The sequence below is a fragment of the Megascapheus bottae genome, chromosome 15 (genome assembly GCF_031878675.1).
Source record: "Megascapheus bottae isolate mThoBot1 chromosome 15, mThoBot2.hap1, whole genome shotgun sequence".
Lineage (NCBI taxonomy): Eukaryota > Metazoa > Chordata > Mammalia > Rodentia > Geomyidae > Megascapheus > Megascapheus bottae.
Genome location: NC_143523.1, coordinates 39,882,827 through 39,907,751, shown reverse-complemented (window position 1 = coordinate 39,907,751; position 24,925 = coordinate 39,882,827). Strand labels below are relative to the sequence as shown.

General features: G+C 37.9%; 1 long non-coding RNA gene across 2 annotated transcripts in view; it reads right to left on the bottom strand.

The window, feature by feature from the left end:
• Positions 1-24,925, bottom strand: part of LOC150054191 (uncharacterized) — a 184,363-nt gene that overhangs the window by 78,629 nt on the left and 80,809 nt on the right. The window contains exons 1-3 of one of the 2 annotated variants that reach the window (XR_016537927.1): positions 13,706-13,725; positions 11,438-11,487; positions 9,888-10,018 (exon numbers count right to left, since the gene is read on the bottom strand). This is a non-coding gene — a long non-coding RNA (uncharacterized LOC150054191). Of the gene's footprint in view, positions 1-9,887; positions 10,019-11,437; positions 11,488-13,705; positions 13,726-24,925 lie in introns of those variants that run through there. The other variant, XR_016537926.1, reaches the window with a different exon arrangement.

Here is a 24,925-nt window from a genome sequence, read left to right as displayed (position 1 = left end):
AAAGCAGAATATACTTTATATTTATTTCTGTTTTCAAAAAGAAAATTATTCCTCTATTCTCAAATTGTGTCTACTATTAACTTCCATTGCTAAATGTACATCTGAATAAAGGAATAAGAAAAGAAGCATAATTTATAACGGAAATTTGTATGAGACCCTTTGCAACAAAAGACCTAGGTATTTTGACTATGAAACTAGAAACATAGTCTGATCCACTTGCCCCAGCAAAAAATTCAAGTTATTTTGATATCAGATTTTCTTTTTCTTCTTTAAAAAATTTCTTTCTAATGGGAGAAGATCTTCACTAACCATACAACGGAAAAAGGCCTCATATCTAAAATATATCAACAGCTCAAAAAATTGAATCACTCCAAAACTAATCTCCAAAGTATGAACCATCCCATTAAAAGTTGGGCCAAAGACTTAAAGAGAGTCTTCTCTGAAGAAGAAATAAAAATGGCCTTTAGATGCCGGGGCCTACCGGCAGCAAATTGGGGTTCCTGAAATAGGGGGCAGGGACTGGAAAAAATAGAAGAGAGACAAACACATCGGGTCCGGGAGGTCTGCAGCCCAGGCAAAAACTGCAGCCCCCTTTATTTCCAAACTCGAGGCTTATATCCCTCCTTGAAACCAGGGAACTTCCAGGTGTTACATCCAGATGGTAAATCAGGGAACTGTTGGGGGTTACATTCATATGATAAATCTCAGATCAATTGAACAGAACAAGGCCAAAAACAATAAGACAATAAAGCAATTATCTGCTGCAAATCAAAGTACAGTTTGATTCCATTCTGGCTCCCAACATATAGACACATGAAGAAATGCTCAACATCTCTGGTCATAAAAGAAAGGCAAATCAAAACAACTCTAAGATTCCACCTCACTCCAGTTAGAATGACCAGGATCAAGAAAACTAATAACAACAGATGCTGGAGGGGATGTGGCCAGGAGGGATCACTACTACACTGTTGGTGGGAGTGCAAACTCATTCAACCACTATGGAAAGCAGTATGGCAGTTCCTCAAAAGACTAAACATAGAGCTCCCCTATGACCCAGCAATTCTACTACTAGGCATTTACCCAATTGTCCAGAAACAAAGACATAGTAAATCCACCAGCACAACAATGTTCATTGCAGCACTATTTACCATAGCAAAGATATGGAATCAACCCAGATGTTCCTTAGTTGATGAGTGGATCAACAAGATGTGGTATTTGTACACAATGGAATTCTATGCTGCAGTCAGAAAGAATGACATCGCCCCATTTGTTAGGAAATGGAAAGACTTAGAAAAAATCATATTAAGTGAAGTAAGCCAGACCCAAAGGAACATAGGGCCAATAGTTTCCCTCATTTGTCATAATCAGTAGAAACCTTGGCATCTCCTAGCAGAGATTTACAATAGAACAAAATCTAGAGACATTAGGTCAAATAGTATGACTCTAAATGTAAGGACCTCCAGGAGAAGGAAACAAAAGCCATATAATGAGTGACTGTTGTTCTTAATGTACTATGTTATTTCTCATCTCTTTTGCCATCCCTTGGTTATCTTATATTGTTACAATATTTCACCTTGTTATCTGATATATTTTATATGTGCTTAATTGGTTATTTGAAATTGCATAGGGAAAGGGTGAAATCAAGATAAGCGGGGGACGGTGGGAGGGAAATGGGGACCATGTCATGAGAAAGAGTATCAATGTTTGTGAAGTTATGCACCTTTTATCTAGTGAATATAATGTAACCCTTCTATTAATCACAATAAAAAAATAAAAAAATTCTTTCTAAGTGTACATTAAAAAGGAAATATTATCAAATATATGATCCACCATTTCTACTTTTGAAAGGCTCAAACTGCTACTTACTTATATACATATATGATACCTTATACGCAATGCTAATGATTAATTTGGAAGGGGTTATCATACTATCTTTGAAATGCACTGAATATTTCATTCAAGATTTAGTTATACTAATATTTTAGTATAAGTATCCCTTGTACTTCTTTTCTAAGCTGAATAAAATAAAAAATTTCCATTAAATTTTGGGGAAAGAAGGAACTACAAAAATCATTTGGTAGATAAGAAATCTGAAGCCCTTTCTGACAGCAGCATAGACAAGGCAGCCTAAAGGAATAATGCTGATTACTGTCAAACCCCAGTTTATAATAGAGATGTTCAAGTTTAAAGATTGCTGAGGGCAGGCAAATGTAACATCATAGGAAATTAACTTTCCAAGGAAAGGTCTAATTTATTTAAAGACACTACCTGGCTTAACTATAACAACATTCAGGCATTGTATGTAGCAGAAAGGAAATGCTTGTCTATAAGATAAAACTCTTTAGCACCATTAATTATAAAAAGCATTACTAAATGCATTAACTATTGTTAAATAAGAAAATATTGTAAGATCTACCAGAAATATGATTGAAAGAATTTGCCACTTCAAACAATACTGATACCCAACTACAGAAATTTCTTCTCATTTTTAGTAATATCTTGAGGGAAACTAAGCAGGTCCTTTTGTCTCTCATGTGGTATCTGTTTACTTATTCGGGGACTCAGGAAAAAAAATTAGTGAATTTGAGTTGCCTTTACATTCAGCTAATGGTTTCCATTTTCATTTTGATTTAACTTCAATGAGAATCTTGCCTGGAATATTTAAAATAGGAATGGTCATTTCTACGGAGATACGATGATGATGATGTCTACGAGAGCCATTCTGAGTGGTGGCTGATTTTGAAGTAAAGAGATTCCAAATGTCTAATGATCAGTATTGCCCAATTCCATTTCTGTGCACAACAAATCTCTGGATAAACTTCACCTATTTCCAGGTAGGATGGTTAGCTCAAATTCCAAATGGAATTCCTGAGAGGGAATCATGATACCACCAGAGGTTTTCCAGGGAGCAATTTCATTCTCAGGAGGATTTGACATCATTTTGCATCATTATGTTGCATCTCACAGAACTGGGAATGTGTTTGATTAGAATGTTTATTGTTTTGTAGACCCAGAACATATGGCAGACAAACAAGGCCAACAGAAACCCTTACCCTCAAGTGTTTTGGAGGGATTCAATTTTTTTTAGCTGTAAGTATATGAGGACTTTTTCTGTTGTATGGCTAGTGGGGTAGGGGGAGGGAAGTGGGGATAAAATCATGAGAAGGGGTATTAATGTGTGAGAAGTAATGCACCTACTACCTGGCGAATGTAACTGTAACCCCTCTATACACTACCCCACAATAAAAATTAATTAATTAATTAATCAAGCTTTTTAAAAAATAATTAATTAATTAAACGATGTAATGGCCAGTCCTTAGGAAACTGAGGCAGAATTCTGGGTACTTCCATCACAGAATTTGGCTTATAGTTGTGAGCTATATGCCAGTCTGGAATCTGTAAAAAGAACCTATTTCAAAAAATAAAACATCAAACAAACAAAAAAATGTTTGCTTACATACAAACAAGAAATCTGTACTTTTAAGCAAAAGAAAGAAGTGTATTAATATTTATCTGGAAATACTCTCACTTTGCTTTGCAGTTTGGAAAGAAGACAAGATCTACAGGGGTCATTTTTTTTCCCTCGGGTAGCATGACAGAACATAGTTTTCTTGATTTTCCTTGTGTTTAAAATAAATGTGTCCTTTCCCAGTGGGAGGGGGGAAGAAACCTTTACCCTCAAAGAGCTGCCATGACTGAGTTGATGGGACAGACATTCACAAGATAGGCAGTGAGCTAAACAGGTTGCTAGAGTGTCAGGGACTCACAATAGTGCCTGCTTATGCCATCCACCTCCACAGAGTTGGGTTTTAGTTGTGAGCATTATGTGTTGTTTTACTTGATAATGCAAAAATGCTATTATTATCCTTACCATTTTTTTGGATGACTTATTTGCCATTTCTTGAGCTTTTCCACTTTGCTTATACTCCTATCTGAGTATAATCAGGGGCTTCCAGTGACCAAAAGCACCGAAGGAAAACCAGATTACTTTTTTACACTCTCTTTTGCATACATATTTCCCCCACAAATGTACTGCATATGTCTTTGCCTACAGGAAAGCTCAGCAAATGCTTGGAGATATACAGAAAGAGTTTGCCTGGTTTTAGGGGTTTTTTTGTTGTGTTTTTTTTTTAATCATACTGAGCTTGCCACTAAGATTCTACCTAAAGAAGTCAAATTATACAATGGCCTAACCCCATCAATTAAAGATGGCACTGCATCCATCAACTGCTCACAGTGTTATGGGGAAACGTGCTGCTACCTGTAATTGTTTAGTTCCAATAAACAAGAACTTCCCACTTCTGTAGAGGATAGATGTGTTTACCCAAGCTGGTTCTCTGTGAGGATTCTATAAAGCATTCCTCAAAGCAAAAGGAAATCTAAATAGCTTAAAGTTAAAAACAAGCAATCAACAAAACTGTATGGCTGTACTTTATTTTGTTGACTAACCTTTGATTTTTACTGAGAAAAAGTAATGCCATCAGCAATCCTGGCATTTATCCTTTCCATGTGTGAAAAAATGCTTTTTTTAATTAAAATTCTAGGAGCCACAAAGAATACTGTACATAGACTCAATGTGACATGCTCCTTTCTTCCAAGAACTCACAGAAATACAGTAACGCTTAAGCGGAAAATTCAGTGTTCTAAGCCTATAATAGGAAATGAATAAGGACCTATATAGGACCCTCAGAGACAAAAAAAATTCAACTAATTTGGAAGGAATCTGAGAAGGGAAAATAGCTGTCAGAAATTAACTTTCTGAAGTCACTTATGGCTGAGCAGTGACATCCAGATGGAAGAAGGGAACACGCCAAGGACATATCAATGCTAACTTGTATTGTATGCGAAGAGTCACAAGCAGTTTACTGTTGGACATGAGCAAGCTTGATCTACAGAATCCTGGAGGGCTGGATACCTGGTGATTCATACCTACAATCCTAACAACTCAGAGATCTGAGATCAGAGAATCACAATTTGAAGCCAGCCCAAGAAGCAAATCCCAGAAACATTTCAGTGGCAACTAACTGGCAGAAAGCCAAAAAAGTGAAGATGTGGATAAAGTGGTAAAAATGACAGCCTTTAGCAAAAAAAAAAAAAAAACCCAAAAACCTGAGCAATAGTGTGAGATCCTGAATTCAAGCCCCCTCGCAGCATAAGAGAGAGAGAGAGAGAGAGAGAGAGAGAGAGAGAGAGAGAGAGAGAGAGAGAGAGAGAGAAACATTCACACAGTGAGACCAAAGAAGAATATTCTTAAGAAAGGATGCTGAAGGCTCAATAGCTATGGATGTGGGATCATACAAAATGATGTTCGTCAAAATGAGCTCAAAACAATGGAAACAAGAGATTTTATTATTTTACTTCCCCTCTTGCTGTGTCACTGTATTTGACTTCTGTACTTATTGTTTTGTAGGTAAGTTTACATGCTTGGGGGAGCACAGAAGTCATGGAACACAGGGTGAACTAATTCCACAATGATACTCATTAGACACTTTGTTGGAAATGAACAATACAGCTTGTGGGGGCAGAGGGTGGAGAAGGAAAAGACTGGGAGAAAACAAGGGAAAATATGACACTGTTCAAAAAAGAAATGCATTCATTACCTGACTTATATAGCTCTAACCCCTCTGAAACAAGCTCATGAAGAAGCAGAGGACACAGCCTCTTGACTTAGTTACATGAGATATTGATGTGTTTTCAAGTAGAGAATGATTTCCTCAAAGTCATGGGGAATGGAAAGCACAGATTTGAGGCTATTAATTTAATACAGAAGAGTATGACCAAAGCTGCAAGTAAGCAGAAGTTGGAATAGCTAAGTATAAGGCAATTGGCAGCATGTGGCAATTGTCTAATGAGGCTGAGTGGAGCCAAGATGAAAGCAGCCATGAGCATAAGTCTTTGAACAACACATCAAATTTTAATCATGTAATTAAAATCTAAGGATTTAGGTACACATATTCAAGCTAAAAGGCAATACGCACAGTGGGCTTTCGCCTTTCTTACTTTAGGAATGGTTCTGCAAAGAACATCTTTACATTTGGCCCATATATACATCCAAGCATTCGTAAACTCAAAAGATGCAAAGTCCGTTTACTATGAAGACACTTGCATTCACAGCAATATTTATAAGAACCAGATGCTGGAATCTGCCCATTATCAGAGATAAATAAAGAAAATGTGGTACATGCAGATCTTTAAGCAAAATAAGCCAGACATAGAAAGACAAGCATCATACATTATTTTTCATATGTAAAACTTGGAGGGAAGGAAGCATGATAGTAAAAGGGGAACGATGGGGAGAAGGGAGCAAAATGGAAGAGCAGGGAGATGAGAGAAAATAACAGAGGGAGTCAATATGATTTTAGTACAAGATATGCAAATTAGAAAATATCATAATGATACCCATTACTTTGTACAATTAATATACACAATACTAAAATAAAGAAATTCACTGTAAATTATAAATACTTTGCCAAGACTTACTGAAGGAACCACACATTTGGGAATAGTATTGCATGAACTGCAATCACAGCTACTCAGAGAATGAGCATGGTACAAGGCCAGCCAGGCTAACAAAATGTTAGTAGGACCTCACCTAAACAAGCAAGCTGAGTGTATGGCTCATTTAGGAAGTCAAAGGTTGATGATCATGATCGAGGACTATCATGGGGAAACCCCTATACTCTATCTGGATTAACCTGAAGCATGAAAGGCTACAAGTTCAAGTCTACTTTGTTTAACAAGTACAAGGCGCTGAACTCAAACCCCTAGTACCTCCAAAAACGGCTTACGTAGCAAGTGGAATTAAATGTACTGGTTCATTTTCCATACATTTTCTTTATTTTTGCCTGTATATTTTTTCTTTATGAATAAAATGTTTCACGTGCTCAAGGAAAGAAGGGTTGGTTGTCTTTATGAAAAACCATGACTCTTCTTGCTTGCAGCATGGAAAAGGGAGGAAGGAGATGATTAATACCGTCTCTATATGCTTCATGGGTAGCTTGGATGCCAGGCACATACTACCACAATTAGTAACATGTACAAGAAGTTTTCTCACAAACTGTCTTCAAATTTTCATCCTCACCCTATCTCCCAAGTAGCCAGGATTTTAGGTATGAGTCACCACACACAGAGATTCAGGATTTTGTAAATAAAGAAATAATTGTTGAAGAAAATGTATTTTACCACGTTTGTTAATTTAACCTTTGGGTTTAGGTAACACGGCTTTAATTTTTCTTCAATTGTATTTTATTGTCGGGATGATATATAGAGGGGTTACAGTTATATTTGTGAGGTAATGGGTACATTACTTTTTGAACACTGATACCCCTTCCCATATTTTTTCTTCAAGTTTCTCTCTCCTACCCCCCAATAACTATCTTCCAGTATATACCATTTTACACTCCTGTCAGTGATGAACTAGAAGCAGTACATACTACTCCAATTTTATTTTTCATTATGTTCTGTGAGTATTGCATTCCTTTGAAATAGTATTTTTTAAGTTTTTAAATATTTCATTCAAACTTTTTGTATCACTAAATACACTTTCCATACAATCTAGCACCCACTCCATGATATTTTCTCAAATCATCCAAAAACTAATGTCTATAGCAGCTTTATGCATAATTGTCATGGTATGGAACCAACCATTATGCCTTTCAGAATGTACTCGGTAAAATACAGATTATCTAAAAGGAGCCATTGAAAATGGAGGCATGTTCTATTATCACAGTGTGGAAAAGGTAAAAACTATGTAACGATTCAACAGGCCAGTGACAGAAGAGATTATAAGTAGAGCACACAAAATGTTTAGTGCTGTGACAATTCTCTGTAGGAGTCTTAGTGGATACATGCCATATTCACGCGTTCAGATCAGAAAAAGGCATAAGCTGTGGACTTCAGAAGGCTGTAGAGTAACAGCTTAGCCTGTGAACTACAAGAATGTACCATTATATGGGGACTCTGACTGCAGAGGGCACTTTGTACATGTGCATAAATGAGGAAACATGAATTGTTAGGACCTTACCCTCAACTCTGCTGTGAAGCTAAAACTACTCTACAAAACCAAATGTATTTTTAAAGAATTAAAACAACAAACACACATCCATCCTAAATTATAATCGATTAGAGAAAAAACAACAACAAAGTATTCGTGCTTTCTGCCAGATTAAATGAGTTAGTGACAAACCTCCAAATATGTTTTGTCTTCTTTCTGCTTAAAAACCATACTGTGATTACAGGGTGTTAAGTTGTTATTTTTTTCTAAAGTTATGTTTTGCTATTTATCTGTGTGAATGGCAATTTTCCCCTATGTTGGGAAAATAACATCAACAAACTTTCAGGTGCAGAATTAAACTTTATCGAAACAGCATCAGTGGAATGTTTAAACATACTTTACTCAATGAATGTTAGGAAATAGTTTATGGAAGCAGGATTTTCACCTGTTTCATAAATTAAGATTTCAGATAAAAATCTCATTTGGCAAAAAGAAACCCTGCTTCAAACAAACAGTAACATATTTTTTAAATCAGTGTAATATACACTCTCCCTTTTAAAATATATTTCTCCAGCTAATCAACATGGCTCCAATTGCATAAGATTTATTATTCATTCCTGTATAGTTAAGAAGGCTTCTAAAGGCAAACTATGCATTTTGATACCAAGATAGGCTTTTTAATGTCTGAAGGTAACTTCATTTACTTCTTTTGCTTTTAATAAATTTGTTTTTAGAGTCACTACTAATCTCAACATCAATTACATAAAACTGAAGCTTTTAATTCTAGATGATTGGATTTTTTATGATTCATAGTTCCCTATTGGCATAAGTTTAGTAACTTATTTTCTTAACACATAACATTTGGAAAGATTTAATATTTCAATAGTTGCTGATCCAGTTTGCATTCCCAAAGGAAAACATTGCTATGTGAGACTAACCTTTCCTCCTGGCATTTTCCTTTCTTTGTCATGGAAGAATTCTTTTTTCCCTTGGCAGTCAAACTAGATACAAGACTACGTAGCACTCGATCCTTAATTGCCATTAATTGTCTCAGGAACAGATCCTGACAAGCAAAAACATAAACAAAAGAATGTCTCAGCTGTCTTCTTTTTGAAAATGAAAACATTTACTTGAGCAGCTAACTCTACTAAGAAATCTGCTTATAGAGAAAAGCTGTATGCTACAGCAGTTGGAGACCATGGCCTTCAGAACAATCACAACTAAAGCTGCCCATAAAATATTTGAAGTCATGGATTGACATGTTTATGTAAATGTCTATTAAGACCTCAGCCAAACTCTAGTTCTCTAAGGCACAAATCAACCATTATGCCCAACCTCAAATGACAAAATAAAGATGTCTTACCTGTGGTGATTCACTGGATTTAGGTTTATTAATAGGATTTACTTAAACTTGCTTATCTATTAGAAAGCTTCCTAAGCCTAAAGCCTTGAAAAAGCCTTTCGTGTTTTCTAAAGTTTGTTGTGGACTTTCTAGGTAATGTTCAAGCCACGAAGAAAGAAGAATTAGTAAAGAAGAAGAAGAGAAAAGGAAGAAGAAGAAGAAGAAGAAGAAGAAGAAGAAGAAGAAGAAGAAGAAGAAGGAGAAGGAGAAGGAGAAGGAGAAGGAGAAGGAGAAGGAGAAGGAGAAGGAGAAGGAGAAGGAGAAGGAGAAGGAGAAGGAGAAGGAGAAGGAGAAGGAGAAGGAGAAGGAGAAGGAGAAGGAGAAGGAGAAGGAGAAGGAGAAGAAGAAGAAGAAGAAGAAGAGAAGGAGGAGGAGAAGGAGGAGGAGGAAGAGGAGGAGAAGGAGGAGGAGGAGGAGGAGGAGAAGGAAGAGGGGGAGGGGGAGGGGGGAATCAAAGTTCATTAGAGACAGGCAATCTTTTCTAGAGCTCACCATTCTGTTTCCTCATTTGGCTCTCTTTCTTTCCATGGTAAAGTGTCTGTCACTTCCTCATAATGAGCAAAGAGAAAAGAAACATGTAGTATCTGTGCCAGGAACCTCTGTGCTGTCTTCAACTCTTGGCCCTGCTCACAAGGATGGAAGAAGCGAAAAATGTCATTAGTCTGGGGTGGAGTTCATGGGTGAAACAAAACATGCAGAGAAGCTTGAGGAACCTAGAAATTTCAGGGAGAAGAAAACCATTCTGGTAGCACCAAGCAGTTGTAGTGGTGTGGGTATGTGGCTCCACTGGTCTTGCCCAGTGTTGATATCTCAGGCCTCTGATCCTTGCTACTAAGGAGGCTGAGATCTAAGAATCACAGTTCTAAACCAGTCAAGGCAGGAAGGTCCATGAGACTTTTATCTCAAATTAACCACCAGAGAACTGGAAGTGGAGCTGTGGCTCCGACTGCTCAAGCACTAGCCTTGAGTACAAAAGCTGAGGGACAGTGCCTAGGCTCTGAGTTCAAGCCTCACAACACACACACACACACACACACACACACACACACACACACACACACAGAACAACAACAACAAAAACAAAAGGTTCATTGGTTATACTTTCAGAATAACTGGACAGAGGCAGCAGAACTGGACAGCGAAAAGGAAAACTAAGATGCTCTTTCAGCAGTAGCCTCTGCCAGTCACCAGGGGAGTTCTGAAGCTGTGAAGCCCTTAGAGATGTTTCTCCTTAAGACAAGGAGTCAGGCCCTTTCTACCACACAACAGTGACCCCGTCATTGAATGTGGGATGTTACTGGAAAGGAAGTATAACCCTGAGCAAGGCAGAAAGGACAGTTTCCATGGAGGGAAGTAGTCTTGAGCTGTCAGCAGTCAATATTGTCACTCCCTGAGGAATAACTGTCCTGCTTCTTAACAGCGATCTGAACGACATGACACAGTGGCTCTGTGCTTTCTTAGCCAGCATCATCAGTGCCATCTGTACAAATGACCAGGATTGTTTCTGACCTGACATTAGCTTTCATTACATTTCACTCCATTGAACGTAGCACAGACCATGTGCCAAACACTCTTCCACACAAAATATCCCGCTTGATTGTATTAACATTACAAAGTCTCCTTTAGCCTTCAGTCTACAGATGAAGCAACAAGGTGAGAATCATCAGCATTTTCACGTTTACACTATGACTTAGGACGTGAATAGAGATACAAATGCATATGTTTCTGAATGTGAAATGTTTGAATTGATTTGTAGTCTGTAAAATCATGTTGGAGGCCTAAAGTTATGGTTTTGGAGTGGGAGTCGACTGCATTCACAAACAAAAAGTAAAATACAAAGCTACTGAAAAAAAAAAAATACCAGATCGAGGGCCTAGGCACACATCTCTCATACTAGGGAGGAAAAAGGGGAAACTCTTGGCCAGCCAGGGGTGCTGAATAAAATACTGCTGATTTGAAATTCTCATATATAATGATAGACGGGAGCCACAGTGCTAGTCTTGGGATCATCCCCACAAAGTGGCATTTTAAAGATTCTTTACTTCTTGCTTCCATGCTGTATTTCCTCTCCTCTGACTCTGAATCCAAAAGCCTACAACAAAACCAGAAATTTATTGAAGGTCAGGAACTTATTTTGAGTGGTGTTCTAACCATGCCACCCATCTGCTTCACCTTGCTTTTTCCCATTTATCCTACTGTCTCTGCAGCTATTTCTTTTTGTGGCTCCTGGCTGTTTCCCAGAATAGCTTTCTGTGTCTAATTCAAAAGCATCTCGTACCCAGTACTTCCCATCTCAATCACACAAAGGTAGTATGTAATTATGGAATGAATTGGAAGGGCTTTGGAGGGAAAGCAAGATAGCTATTTAATGAGAAAAAATGTTTCCAATATACCATCAAGAGGCTATTTTCAAAATGTTTTCAAGCCAATGTACAGAACAATCTTCCAATAACAGTCACAATGCCATGCTCCAGCATGAATTTCTACCATATACGTGTAACTGACAGTCCGGTACCTCATGATTGAGAACTGTTTGTTCTTGGCCTTTGCTCTCCAAGGCAGAACAGATGTAACTAGCTTTCTCATTACCCAGATGCAACTAGCTTTCTCATTACCCATCCCTGCCCTCCCCTACCAAGAAAGGGTTACATTGTAAACAAGTATAATTTCCAAACTTGACATCATTTTTCTAGATTTAGAAAATAAATATTCCTTGAGAAGTTTCAACATTATTTTAGCTCTATATCAGTGGTTTACTAGTTTATTTATGGCTGAGATCTAAATGATCGCACTTCTTAAGACTAGCCTGGGCAGAAATAACACAAGATCACTTTTATATCCCATAGCTTGGAGTAGTAGTGTGTGCCTGGCATCAAAAGTTATGTAAGAGGCTGAAATTAGAAAGACCGTGGTTCAAGGCCAGCCTGGAAAGAAAAGTCTGCAAGACTCCATCTGCAGAGGAAAGCTAGAGGGATGGCTGGCACATACCTTTGATCACAACAACAAAAGGAAGGCTATAAAGTAGGCATACTACAGCTCAGATACATGAGTAGGTGGGAAGTATGACCGATTCTAAGAAATAACCAGCAAATCTCTGGTCCAGGGGCAGGGATCAGGTGTGTTAAGAGCTCTAACAAACAAGAATCCCTGAGTACACCAATACGGATAGAAAAAAAGAGAGATTATCTGTTATTTTCCCTAAATTTCCTATATAAATGTCGCCAGGTGTGGTGGCTCACACCTGTAATCCTAGCTACTCAGGAGGCTGAGATCTGAGGACTGCAGTTCAAAATTAGCCAGGGCACTAAAACAGAGCCTCTTATTTCCAATTAACCACTAGAAAACTAGAAGTGGAGTTGTGGCTCCGGGGTGGGGCATTAGCCTAGAGCTGAAGATCTGAGGGACTACACCCTGGCCCAGGGGTAGGGCAGTAGTTTGAGCTAAAGAGCTGAGTGCTAGTGCCTAGGCCCAGAGTTAAAGCCTCACAAGCAACAACAAAATGAAAAAATGAATAAATGAGTAAATAAATAAATATGCCATAAAATGGATGAGGCTCCCATCTAGGGAAAATATATATATATATATGTATATATATATATAATTTATTGATTTAATAAATACCCATCCCCTTCTCTAAAACACCTTCCTATTTCCTCTAGAACAATTAATCTCGCTCTCCTGTGCTCAAACAGTATTTTTTTTCTGGTTTTCATTTTTTTTTTTTTTGCTTTTCTATTTTTTGTTGTAATTAATAGAGGGGTTACAGTTATATTCTCCAGACAGGTATCACACATTGATACCCTTTTCATGTTTTTGTCCTCATTTCCTTCCCCTACCCCTTCCCCTCATCTTGTTTTCCCCCCTCTCTTTCCTATTTCAAATAAACAAATAAACGTACATACAATATACCAGATTACAAGATAAGAAACCGTAATAGGAGAATAACTAAGGGACAACAAAAGAGATGGGAGATAACATAGTGCATTAAGAAAAACATTCCCTCATTATATAGGTCTTTCGAACAGTATTTTTTATACCTCTTTCAAAAACTTTCCCACACATCACCTTTTGCTAGAATTGAATGGAATTCTGTTTCTTCCTTTTGCCTTAATGTCAGGACAACGATTCCTCCCTCAATCTATAATCCACATGTCAGGACAGTGGTATCTTTCCTCAATCTATAATCCACAGTTGCTCTGCACAGAGCAGGATTCCATATAAATGTTTTACTATCTGAGTGCACTAGAATTTAAGGAATGCTTTGAATGCCCTTTGAAATTAGCACAGAGGACAATAATTTAGCAATATACCAGTGATGATGATCATGATGACGACGACGACGACACCAACAACGAAAGGTGCTGGGGCATGATGGCAACACATGATTTGTTGACAGGGAAGGTGGGTTTCATTGTGTTAGGTACCCAGCAATTACATGGAACCCTGGGAAGCACTCGGGCTGGCATCCTCCCCATGCCATCTGTAGTCAGGACTCGATGTCATGGAATTCCATGGCTGCCATGCTGACCGTGTGTGCTCGAGTCGCAAGGAAAGAAGTAAATCCCCATTGGGCTAAATCCAGGCCCAGCACTGGCAGAGTAACTGTGCTGCATTGCCAAAGCTTCTTAGTCCTGAACTGTGATACAGGGGCTTTCCTTCTCTCGGTCAAATTAAGGAGACTTGAATGGCCACTCGTTTCACACATCACTGACTGATCCTGACCATTTCTTTGTCCATGCTTTTGCATATGTGAAGCAACCAAAAACACGGTGATTGGGAAATCACTGGCAGGAGCCAGACAGCCAGGATTTAAATCTTGGCCCCACTATGTTCTAATTGTGTCTTGTTAGGCAGACGACATTAACATCACCATGTTTCACTTTCCCTGCAACAAAATGAGGACAACAGCAATATTTATGTCCAAGAGCTGATGTAAAGATTAAATAAATTAATGCCTAGAAAGTGCTTGTAATAGAGTATGATATAGAAAATGCACTTAACCAGTGCAAGGTGTGTGTAGAGGCCACAAAATGGCATCCTGAGGGGTCTGGCATTAATCCTGAAGGCATTAGTGAGCCATCAGAAAGTCTGAAGCAGGAGAATAATGCCATCTGATTTCTTCCTTAAGTATCACTCTGAGCTAGATTGAAGATGAAGTTTTAGAAGTGTGGATAGAGTTGAGGAATCTTCCACACTAGACTGGAAAGAAATGGGGCTAGCTCAGAGCAGGCAATGGATGACTGAACACAGGGAAAGCCAGAGTTGCTGAACCTGTGAGTGTCTGAGATGTGCTGATGGAAGCCAAGTGGGAAGGGAATACGTGGATGGGATCCATACTGATAGCAGGGTTCTAGCTTTATTCACAGATGCTCAGTACTGTAATGTCCTGAGATTGCAAAGATTGCAGAAGGAACATACTTTAGGAAGGAAACCCAACTTTCCTTGGAGAATTTTAACCTTCACATATCCACAAACAATCCATGTCAAGGTAGTTTTCACGTGTCTATGAGAAATCCAAGTCAAAATAGCTTGGATTTTAAACTTAGAAATCCTATGAGATATCTCTGTGGGAAAATCAACTTGCATCAAAAAATAATCATTAAAGACAGTAGTGATCTCTTCAATGGCTTCAGAATTCACATAAGAAGCAAAGGCAGCAAAGACTCCAAATTTTTCAAGACAGAGGTGACAGAAAAAGCAAGAGAATAGTGGAGAGTGTGGTATCACAGAGATAAGAGGAAAGCAAGAGCGTATGAGAAAAAATGATGTGGCTTATGTGAGCTGGAGATTTTTAGGTGATCTAGGAAAAAAGAGAAGCTGGTAATTAGATCTGAGCTACAAGAAAGCCTGTGTGACTTTTACAAGTAAGCTTTGGATGGGGTATTGTACACTAAAGGCAATCAAAAAAAGAAAGCTTAAAAGGGAAGTAAAGAAATAGAGTCTTGGAGGAGTATTACATTGACGGAAGTGTGGAAAGCATTATCAATAAAAATGGTAGTTTTGATGTTTGTAATAATGAATATTTTCATACCCCCACTCACCTCACTGTCCTTCTTGTCCCATATCTAGGCAAGTGAAGAAGAAAATTCCCAAGCTCCCTTTCTTGGCATCACTCGAGAATTCAAATTATTCAGAGCCCTATTCCACTCATCCAACCTCTCACTAAATCAGTGAAAGCCAAGGATATGCATCCTGCTCTGCTCTTGGTAAGTTATAGAATGGATCTGAACCCTACTCTTAGGGGAATCCTTTTGCTGTTTATTATGTGAACAACAGCCTTAATTTCCTGTATTTTTGATACCATTTTTGATTTCCTGTATTTTTGTCTATTGTGTCCACATTTGGATGGATTTCTGGCAGGAGATATCTCATATACAACAGGAGACACCAAGCTCTCTAATTAAATGCAAACCGAAGCAGGACACGGGGCCAAGGGACAATCAGGCATTGTGTTTTGCTGGAGGTGGGAGAACATATGTTTATGCAGATGGATAAAATCCAGTAGAGGATAAGCAGCAGGAAGAAGATGTAAATGAAGGAGGGGAGTGCTTAAATGGCCAACAAGAGGAAGCTCAGAAAACGCAGAGAGACACATCCTCCCTTGTAGCAGAATTAAAAAAAAGAGAGTAACTTTGAACTGAAGTGTCCCTATATGTGGGCAAAGATATAAAGAATTACAGTTGCAATAGGCTAGCAAGACAACAGAGAGAAGTTGGGTCTTTGGGAACTACTGATTAAAATGTGGACAGGTGTAAAGAAGCATCACTTGTCAATAGCCAGCACTTGAGAACAGGGTTCCAGATGGTATTCCAGAAAGATTCCCCCTTTTGCTTCTTCTGTAGCATTACTGCCATTTACTTCTTATGAGCACAGGAGCAGTGGGAAGACGGGGCATCTGAACATTCAGTAGCAGCTGTCCAATACTCACCTAGCTTCCCAGGGCCACTGCCCCGGCCACATCCCCATCCTCAACCCATAAACAATGTGTTATAAAAGATAATGCATTTTAGAAATAGCAATGACTCTTCTGATGCTTATTTCTTTCTGTTTTGTTTTTGAAGATGTTTCCCCAAATCATTTTGACAATTGTCTAAATATTGAAAGCTAAACTGTTGAGTTATCAACTTCTTATACTCCCCCCCTTTACTTCTAGATTCATGAACTGCATTTTTCAAACTAGGAAAGTTAATTTGTAATTCCCTTGGGAATTCAGTAATGCTGAACAGAAATGAATCTATTTCCACAGAAATGGACTCATTACAGTGCCAGAATCGCATAGAGCCTTATGAATAATTGTTATAAAACAAAAGGGTTTTACAGCAAGAAATCCTTTCCATTTATCCTCAATCATATTTTTGCATTGGAAACAATTTATCTCCTTGCATTGAATTTGCTTTGGTGTTAAGTTCATGATTCACCTTTTATCAAATACCCAGGCACAGTTTGGGTTTTGGCAAGTTCAAGAGAATTGACAAAAATAGAACAAAAAATCATAATGTAATCAATAGCTATCATATTCCTGAATTTCTGGAATTTTAAAACTATAATACATTATGTCTGATAACAAAATATGTGTGGGACTAAGAGAAAGAAAGCAGATAATTTCATGCCTGCTATGTGGCAGATACTAGGTTTGATGTAATGAATCCATTATTCTCTTTGAAGTGAGTACTATTGGCACAGGTGGGAAAAAAGGGAAGTTCAAAGGGTTTGTATAATTTGTCCAGAGCTAAAACATTAGAAAATAGGAAAGCCATAATGCAAATGGGTCTAATTTTAGAATTTCTTTCTTGTTTTCAACTTCCTGAATAGAGGTTAAAGGGAAGGTGACAGGTCCCCATTAAACTTAGTAACTAATAATACTACATCTCTTCAAACAGCTGACATTCAGTGATTGACAATGACAGAGGTTTCTACTCTTAAATCACTGAGATTTGATGCGGCTAGTCTTCACGAAAAGTGATACATTTTTAAAGTGGTGATTCATCAACAATTTCTTCCTATAACCTAATCACTATGATCACTATGTTTATAGTTACATGACCAGAAAGTATAAGCTCAAAAAGAGAAGGTAGGGCCAGGAGTTTGGCCTAGTGGTAGAGTGCTTGCCTAGCATGCATGAAGGCCCGGATTCAATTCCTAGATACCACATATATACAAAAGCCATAAGTTCAGTGCCCAGGACTGGCAGAGAGAGAGAGAGGGAGAGGGAGAGGGAGAGGGAGAGGGAGAGGGAGAGAGAGAGAGAGAGAGAGAGAGAGAGAGAGAGAGAGAGAGAGAGAGAGAGAGAGAGAGAGAGAGAGAGAGAGAGAGAGAGGGAGGGAGGGAGGGAGGGAGGGAGGGAGGGAGGGAGGGAGGGAGGGAGGGAGGGAGGGAGGGAGGGAGGGAGAAAGAGAGAGAGAGAGTGGGTAGGAAATAGGGAGGGAGGGTAGGAGGGAGGGAGAGGGAGGGAGGGAGAGGGGAGAGGGAGAGGGAGAGAGAGAGAACACATATGCCAGGCACTGCTGTAATCCTAGCAACTCAAGAGGCTGAGATCTAAGGATCGAAGTTCAAAGTCAGCCTGGATAGGTAAGTCCCCTGTGAGATTCTTAACTCGTTAACCACTTAATTTTAAAAATTACATAAAAATGGAGTGGTACTGTGGCTCAAGTAGTAGACCACTAGCCTTGAGCTCTGAGGCTCAGTGAGAGGGCCCAAACCCTGAGGTCAAGCTCCACAAGGAACAAACAAAGGACAGAGAGAGAGGGAGGGAGGAAGGGTGAGAGAGAGAGAGAGAGAGAAAGAGAGGTTTACAAGTATTCCTAAGTGTGGTGAGTACAGCTAACAGTGAACAGACAAGCTCCCTCTGTGCCAAATCCACACACCTGTGTGTGACAGCACAGAAGGGTTATATCTACCTAGGGAATGAATCTTAAAAGATTCTAGAAAAGTCAATTGGTTTACTAAATAGATCCATTCTCTTCATATTAAAATTAAAATATAGAGCAGATATAGAGCAGAGGGAGTGGCTTATGCATATATATTATCATTCTATCTACTCAGGAAGGATCATATGTAAGGTGAGACTATTTCAAAAATAATCAGTAGACAGATCCATGTCCACACACACGCGCACACACACACACACACACACACACACACACACACACACACACACAACTGAATCTCAGCGATACTGGCAGGAGTATTATAGTTCACACTTGTCTTGACAAAAATAAAACAAGACCCTATCTGAAAAACAGCTAAAATAAAAAGCCTGGACGCATCACTCAAATTGTAAAGTGCCTTACTAACCAAGAGTCCCTGAGCTCAGACTCCAGTTACACTAAAACAATAACAACAACAATAATAAAATGAGGCAATTAATTAATTACATTGTTATTTTAAAAAACACTCACATCCTGGGTCACAATAACTTATGAACAACAAATTGACAGCGGTATCCTCCTGTTTTTCTATATTTAACTGATCATTCAGCCCTGGATTGTTCTTGACAGCATGAGGACAAGATATCAAAAGTGTTCATATTTCTCCTGTTTGATGTGTGTGTGTGTGTGTGTGTGTGTGTGTGTGTGTGTGTGTGTGTGTGTGTGTAAGGGACTTTTGTTGTTTCTCTAGTCAAGATTCATGGTTATTTTCTTTCGTCAATTTTAGCATTTACACAAGGAAGATCAACTGAATTCTGTCTCTCTGCAAATAGGCCCAGCTTCTCAGTGGCTCACTGAAATAGTTCATTTGGCCTTCATGGTGTGTGTCCATTGCGTACTGGCAACAGGAACTGATAGAGCATCCACCAGCCTAAGGCTTTGTCAGTCAGTCTGACAGCAGGGAAACAGCATGTCAAGTCACAGACAGGAGCACAAAGATTTTTCCCAGAATTCAGGGTTCTTATTACATTGGCCAAAACAACATATGTGAGCATTCTAACTTCAACAGAGCACAGACGGCAGACCTGAAATATAGACCAGGAAAAAAATCAGAAATACAAGGGAGGAAACATACCAGCAACCTCATCATCACCCTTTCTACCTCTGAAACTTTGGATTGCCAGGAAGAAAAATAATAAGAATATTAGAATCAGCAAGCTAAATTTGTTTTATAAATCCTCCTAGAATTATCATCCTAGAATTAAGCTATCAATTAAGAAACAGATGTATTTACAAAGAAAAGACAGGGAATATCCTAGTTGGGAATGGTTCAGTGGGAATTCAAAATTAATTGTTTCATATACGCAAAATTATGTGTCATGTTTGTATCCTTGCACCAATCCACAATTTAACTCTACAGTTAAAAGAATTATAATTGGCCAGGTGTCAGTGGCCCACACCTGGTAATTCTAGCTACTCAGGGGATTAAGATCTGGAAGGCCATGGCTCAAAGTTCGCCAAGGAAAAGTTCCATCTCCAAAATACCAGCAAAGTTCTGGGCTGGAAATGTTGCTCAACTACAGAGCACCAGCCAAACAAGCAAACTGAGCATGCTCAAGGCTCTGCATTCAAAATCTGGATCCAGAAAGGATATGGAAATTAATAAGAATATTAGCCTAAACATTGAGAATCTGAAAGCAGCAAGTATTTTATTTTATTTTAAAATTTGCGCAGTTGTATTATTTACTGTGTACACCTGTTGATATTTCCATCATCATAAAGGGTGTAAAACGAGGATTATGATTGTTTTCATTCCTGTTTTTAACATCTATGCCTGACCCTAAACAACATTATACTTTCCAGATAGAAGGTGCATTACTTCACAAACATTGATACCCCCTCATGTTTTTGACCCCATTTCCCTCCCCCCCATCGCCTACCTTCATCTTGTTTTCCCCCCTTCCCTATCCTATTTCAAATAAACAAATAAACACATATACAACATACCAGGTAACAAGGTAAGATACTGTAACCATATGAGATAACCAAAGGACAACAAAACAGATGAGAAATAACAGTGCATTAAGAACATCAATCACACATTATATGCCTCTTGTTTCCATATCCTGAAGGTCCTTGCATTTAGCCTCATCCTATATGGCCTTATACATTTGCCTAAACAACATTGTTAAATTAATTTCCTTTGTTGTTATGACAGAGGTGACATGTAGAGAAATCACAAAGGCAGGAGTCAGGTAATGAGTACATTTCCTTTCCTACAGTGTGTTCTGTTCCCTCATTCTCTCTCAGTCCCTTTTTCCCATCTCCACCCATGAGTTGAATAGTTCACTTACATCAATATGCAGTGAGCTCTACAGCTGCACTTTTTCACCTTTTCTTCTCTTGAGTTCTGTGCCCTTCTCCCAACCATCCGAAGGATATACACACGAACATAGCATGCATAAGGTAAAGAAGACAAAATCATCAAAAACTAAAAACTTTTTTAAAAAATGTCTTTTTTCCATATATTAGAGTGTGTTTAAGTATGTACATAATTTTATATAAATATAGAGGCACTTAGGTACCATAATTTGTGCTTCTTTCCTAAGAGTATACTTTTTTGGTCTTACTATGTGCAGAGTATCTAGAATGTTGTATAACTTTTCATAGTCCTGTGCTTTTTAGATCTAACTTCCTCAAATCAGAGAGAATATGTACTGTTTGCCTCTCTGAGCTTGGCTTACCTCACTTAACATGATTTGCTCTATTTACATCCCTCTCCCTGCAAATGACATTATTTTTTCTTTGTAATGGCTAAAGCAGCATTTTTAATAGTGGGTGATATTCCTCTGGAACAGCAGACATTATCCTCACAGTCATGAACAACGAAGTCCTTCTCCCAAAATGTCATCATCTGTAATACTGTGTCAAGATCCAAAATTACATTTTTCTCATCTGTTACAAGTTCTCACTACTGTAGTGCACAGATCTTAGTTAACCATTAAATGAGAATGTGTAGTATATTAAAAAGAAAACCCAGGTGAGACTTGGGTCTATGGGAGCTAATTTCATCTCTACAGTGTGCTTCCAAGGTTACAATTTTGTGATCTATTTTATGAGTTTTAGTTTATTGATCAATAATATTGAAGGAAAATACAGAAATAGGTCCATCTCAGCATCAAAGAAGAGAATAGGAACATCCTTAAATTGTTGTAAATTTTAAACATGATAGAAAAAGTTGAGGCATGGGTACATGCTAATAATCATAAATATTATGTGGAAAGCATTCTGATGAAGACAATGAACAATTGCCCAGCCATACTATCTAACAAAAGCCACAGAGGTGGTACCCTCAGGCAATGAGCCTGTCAAAAAGATAACTTTTTGCCAGATTGATGCATTCTTCAGTAAATGGTTACCATTTTGAACTTTTGCAATATTCCTGTATGAGAGAATATTCCTTTTCATTCCTCATTTGTTTATCTATTGTAAATCTTTTTTTTGCTATTTCAAATTCCCTGTATAGTTTTTAAACCAAACGGTTATGATCTTGACCTGGTTCTGAGAAGTTCTATATGAATGCTAATCACCTATGCACAGGATAAATTCACAAACATTGTAAGTGAAGTATTTGATGGAAATAATGGCCTTAGGAAGAATTAGTAGGATGGCTGTTGATCATCAGTGACATGATACTCACCAACAACACAGACATCCTAACTAGACAAAAAAAATGTTTTTTCTAACAAAATTCAACTCGGTCAGGTTAACTAAAGGCACGGGACTTTCATAGCTGTCATGTTGCCCCTTAAATTTTGAATGAAACTGATTAAAATGAATGTGTCACCTACTTGTAATTTGAGGACAAAATGAATTTTCTCACAATGAATTTGCTTAAAGTATCGCATGTGCAATGTGTTTAAAAAATTTTCTAGATCAGAGTATTTGTCTTATTATGTACTTATACATAGTATATCTTACCAAAAGAAATTATGTGATGATGACCTTATTATTGTTCCCCCAGCATTTATCTATTGGTATTATTTTTTTAAGAGGCTTCAATTTTATTAGACATAGAAAACAGAGTTTTAAAAAAGAGAGCATAGTGTTCATTTCTAATCAGTACTTAGTCCAGAAAAAAAATCATTTCTGAAGGTAAATTTGGGATCATTCCAGCTGAGTAATAGAGTGATGATTTCCACATTCAACTTCCCAGGAAATGAAGTCAGGGGAGCTATGTTCATTGCCGCATTATTTGCCAAAGCTAAGATATGGAACCAACTTAGGTGCCCCTAAGTAGATGAATAGATCATGAAAATGTGGTATTTATACACAATGGAATTCTATGCTTCCAAAAAATAAATGGCATCATCTCATTCATAAGGAAATGGAAAAAGACTTGGGAAAAATCATATTAAGTGAAGTAAGCCAGACCCAAAGAAACATAGGCTCCATAGTTTGCCTCGCTTATAATAATTAGTATATATCTAAAATAGTCCTAGCAGAGTATCACAATAGCTTAATAACTACATGCATATGACCATATAGAATAATCAAAATGAACTCCAAGATATGGAAACAAATAGTTTTTTGTTTTTGATGATGATGTTGTTATTTTTAACATATTCTATCAAGTTCTTTTATCCCCTGTTTGGTTTATCCCTGGTAATCACTGTTTTTTATTCTGGTACCTATTGTCTTGTATGTACATTTTTTTTTATTTGGGGAAATGAAGGGGAATAAGAAAATGGTGAGACAAAGGACAATGTGAACCAATGCAACAGCCATACTCACACGACAAGATGTTACAAATTAACTTTATAAATTTGGGAGGAAGAGTCAAGGGGAAGGGAAAGTGGAAAAAAATGAAAGAGTGGGTAATGATGTTTGACAAGAAATGTACTCATTACCTTACTTATGTAACTATAATCCCACTGCACATCACCTTTATAAAAATCATATTTAAAAAATAAAACAAGTTGGGACATTCCATGACTTTATATTATCATATCTCCAGCCCTCCTAAACAAGCAGAAATAAATTGTGAAAAGACAACAGCTAAAATGACCTAGAAAATAGTCCCAGCTCTATGCTTTTACATTGCATAGATTGATGAAAGATTTTCAGTAGTCCTTACAATAATCCAGCGCTTCTCTCAAGTCCCAGTCCTGGCCAAAATAAATTTATTTTCATTTTGTCAGTTCTGAATATTCTCTGATTTGGAAAATCCACAATGATATTAATGTTGTATAGTATGTGAATACTATTCACCAGAAAGTTGACTTATCGTCTTAGTTTTTCTGTCAGGCTAGGAAATAAATCTAGAGCCTGGCACATGCTAGGCAAGTGCTCTATCATTGAGCTTTATCCTAGAACAAATATATTAAACACATTTTAAATAACTGAAATGTCCCAGACTTCCCGGAGAAGCCTTCTCAATTACAGGTGAAACACCAAGATCAACGTTCATTGTGAATACTACAAAGCATTGCCTTACAAACTCCTGACTCAGGGGTAGAGCTATAAACAAATGTAGATAGCCTTTTATTAACTAAGATCTTTAAGCCTGTGTCAGCACTTAAGAATAAGATGTCTTTAGGATAAAGACATCTGAAATTCATATCTATTTAGAGAAAATTAAATCTAGTTTAATTTGGTTATGGCTACTCCTGCCTTTAAGCAAGGCAGAGTTTCTGACTTGAGACGTACCATCTTTTAAACATGAAAAGAAACAACCAAATGTCTAATTCATGAGATTGCCTATTATGTTTTACCTTCTGTAGACATTAGCTACATTCAGTCCAAAGTTCTAACGTTGTAATTTCCTAGAGATAATACATGTAATGGTTCTGGCATAATATGCTCAATTTGTTCCCAGAAATGCTTGGAATAGAATTCTATGTCTAAAAGCTTGTGATCTAAGGGCAAAAAAAGCTAAAACAAAATCCCTCACTAGTCCTTTCCCAAAGACAATCTGTTAAAAATATAATACACATGTTTTCATTTAAAAGTGAACAATGACGGGTGGGGGGTGTGGGGGGGGAGGGAAACGGGTACCAAGACACGTGAAAGGGTATCAATGTATGTGAATTAATGCACCTTCTATCTGGCAAATATCATGTAACCCTTTTACTAATTACAATAAAAATAAAAAAAAAAAGAAATCGAAAAAAAAAAAGTGAACGATGAAGTACGCAGTACTTTCTCTTGTAGAGTTCAGTTGTTCGCATCCTGTCCACTCATCCCTCTGTGAATGCAGCAAGCTCATGCTTCCCCACATGCCAGTCCCAATGCCCTCTTGTCAAATCCCTTTGAACTCTGCCATGAAGTGTGTGCCTGTCATCTTGCTCCCCACACAGACTTACTTCTGAAAAATGTAGAAGCGCTTGTCAATGTGATGACCTAACTTATTACAGGTTGTTTGCACTAGTAAAGTCTAGGAAACACACAGACAGACAGAATCTATGTATGCTTTTCCATCATGTCTACAGCCCAAAGGGGTTTGGCATCTGATGATAAAGTGCACATATGATTAGGTGGTGATTATATGCTGGGAACAATCCTCTTTGCTTTCCCTAAGGCTTTACTCAGCATATTTGTTACATTATCTCATTTACTCTTCTCCTCTTCACTGAAGCTATTATCATCCCCATTTGATCAAAA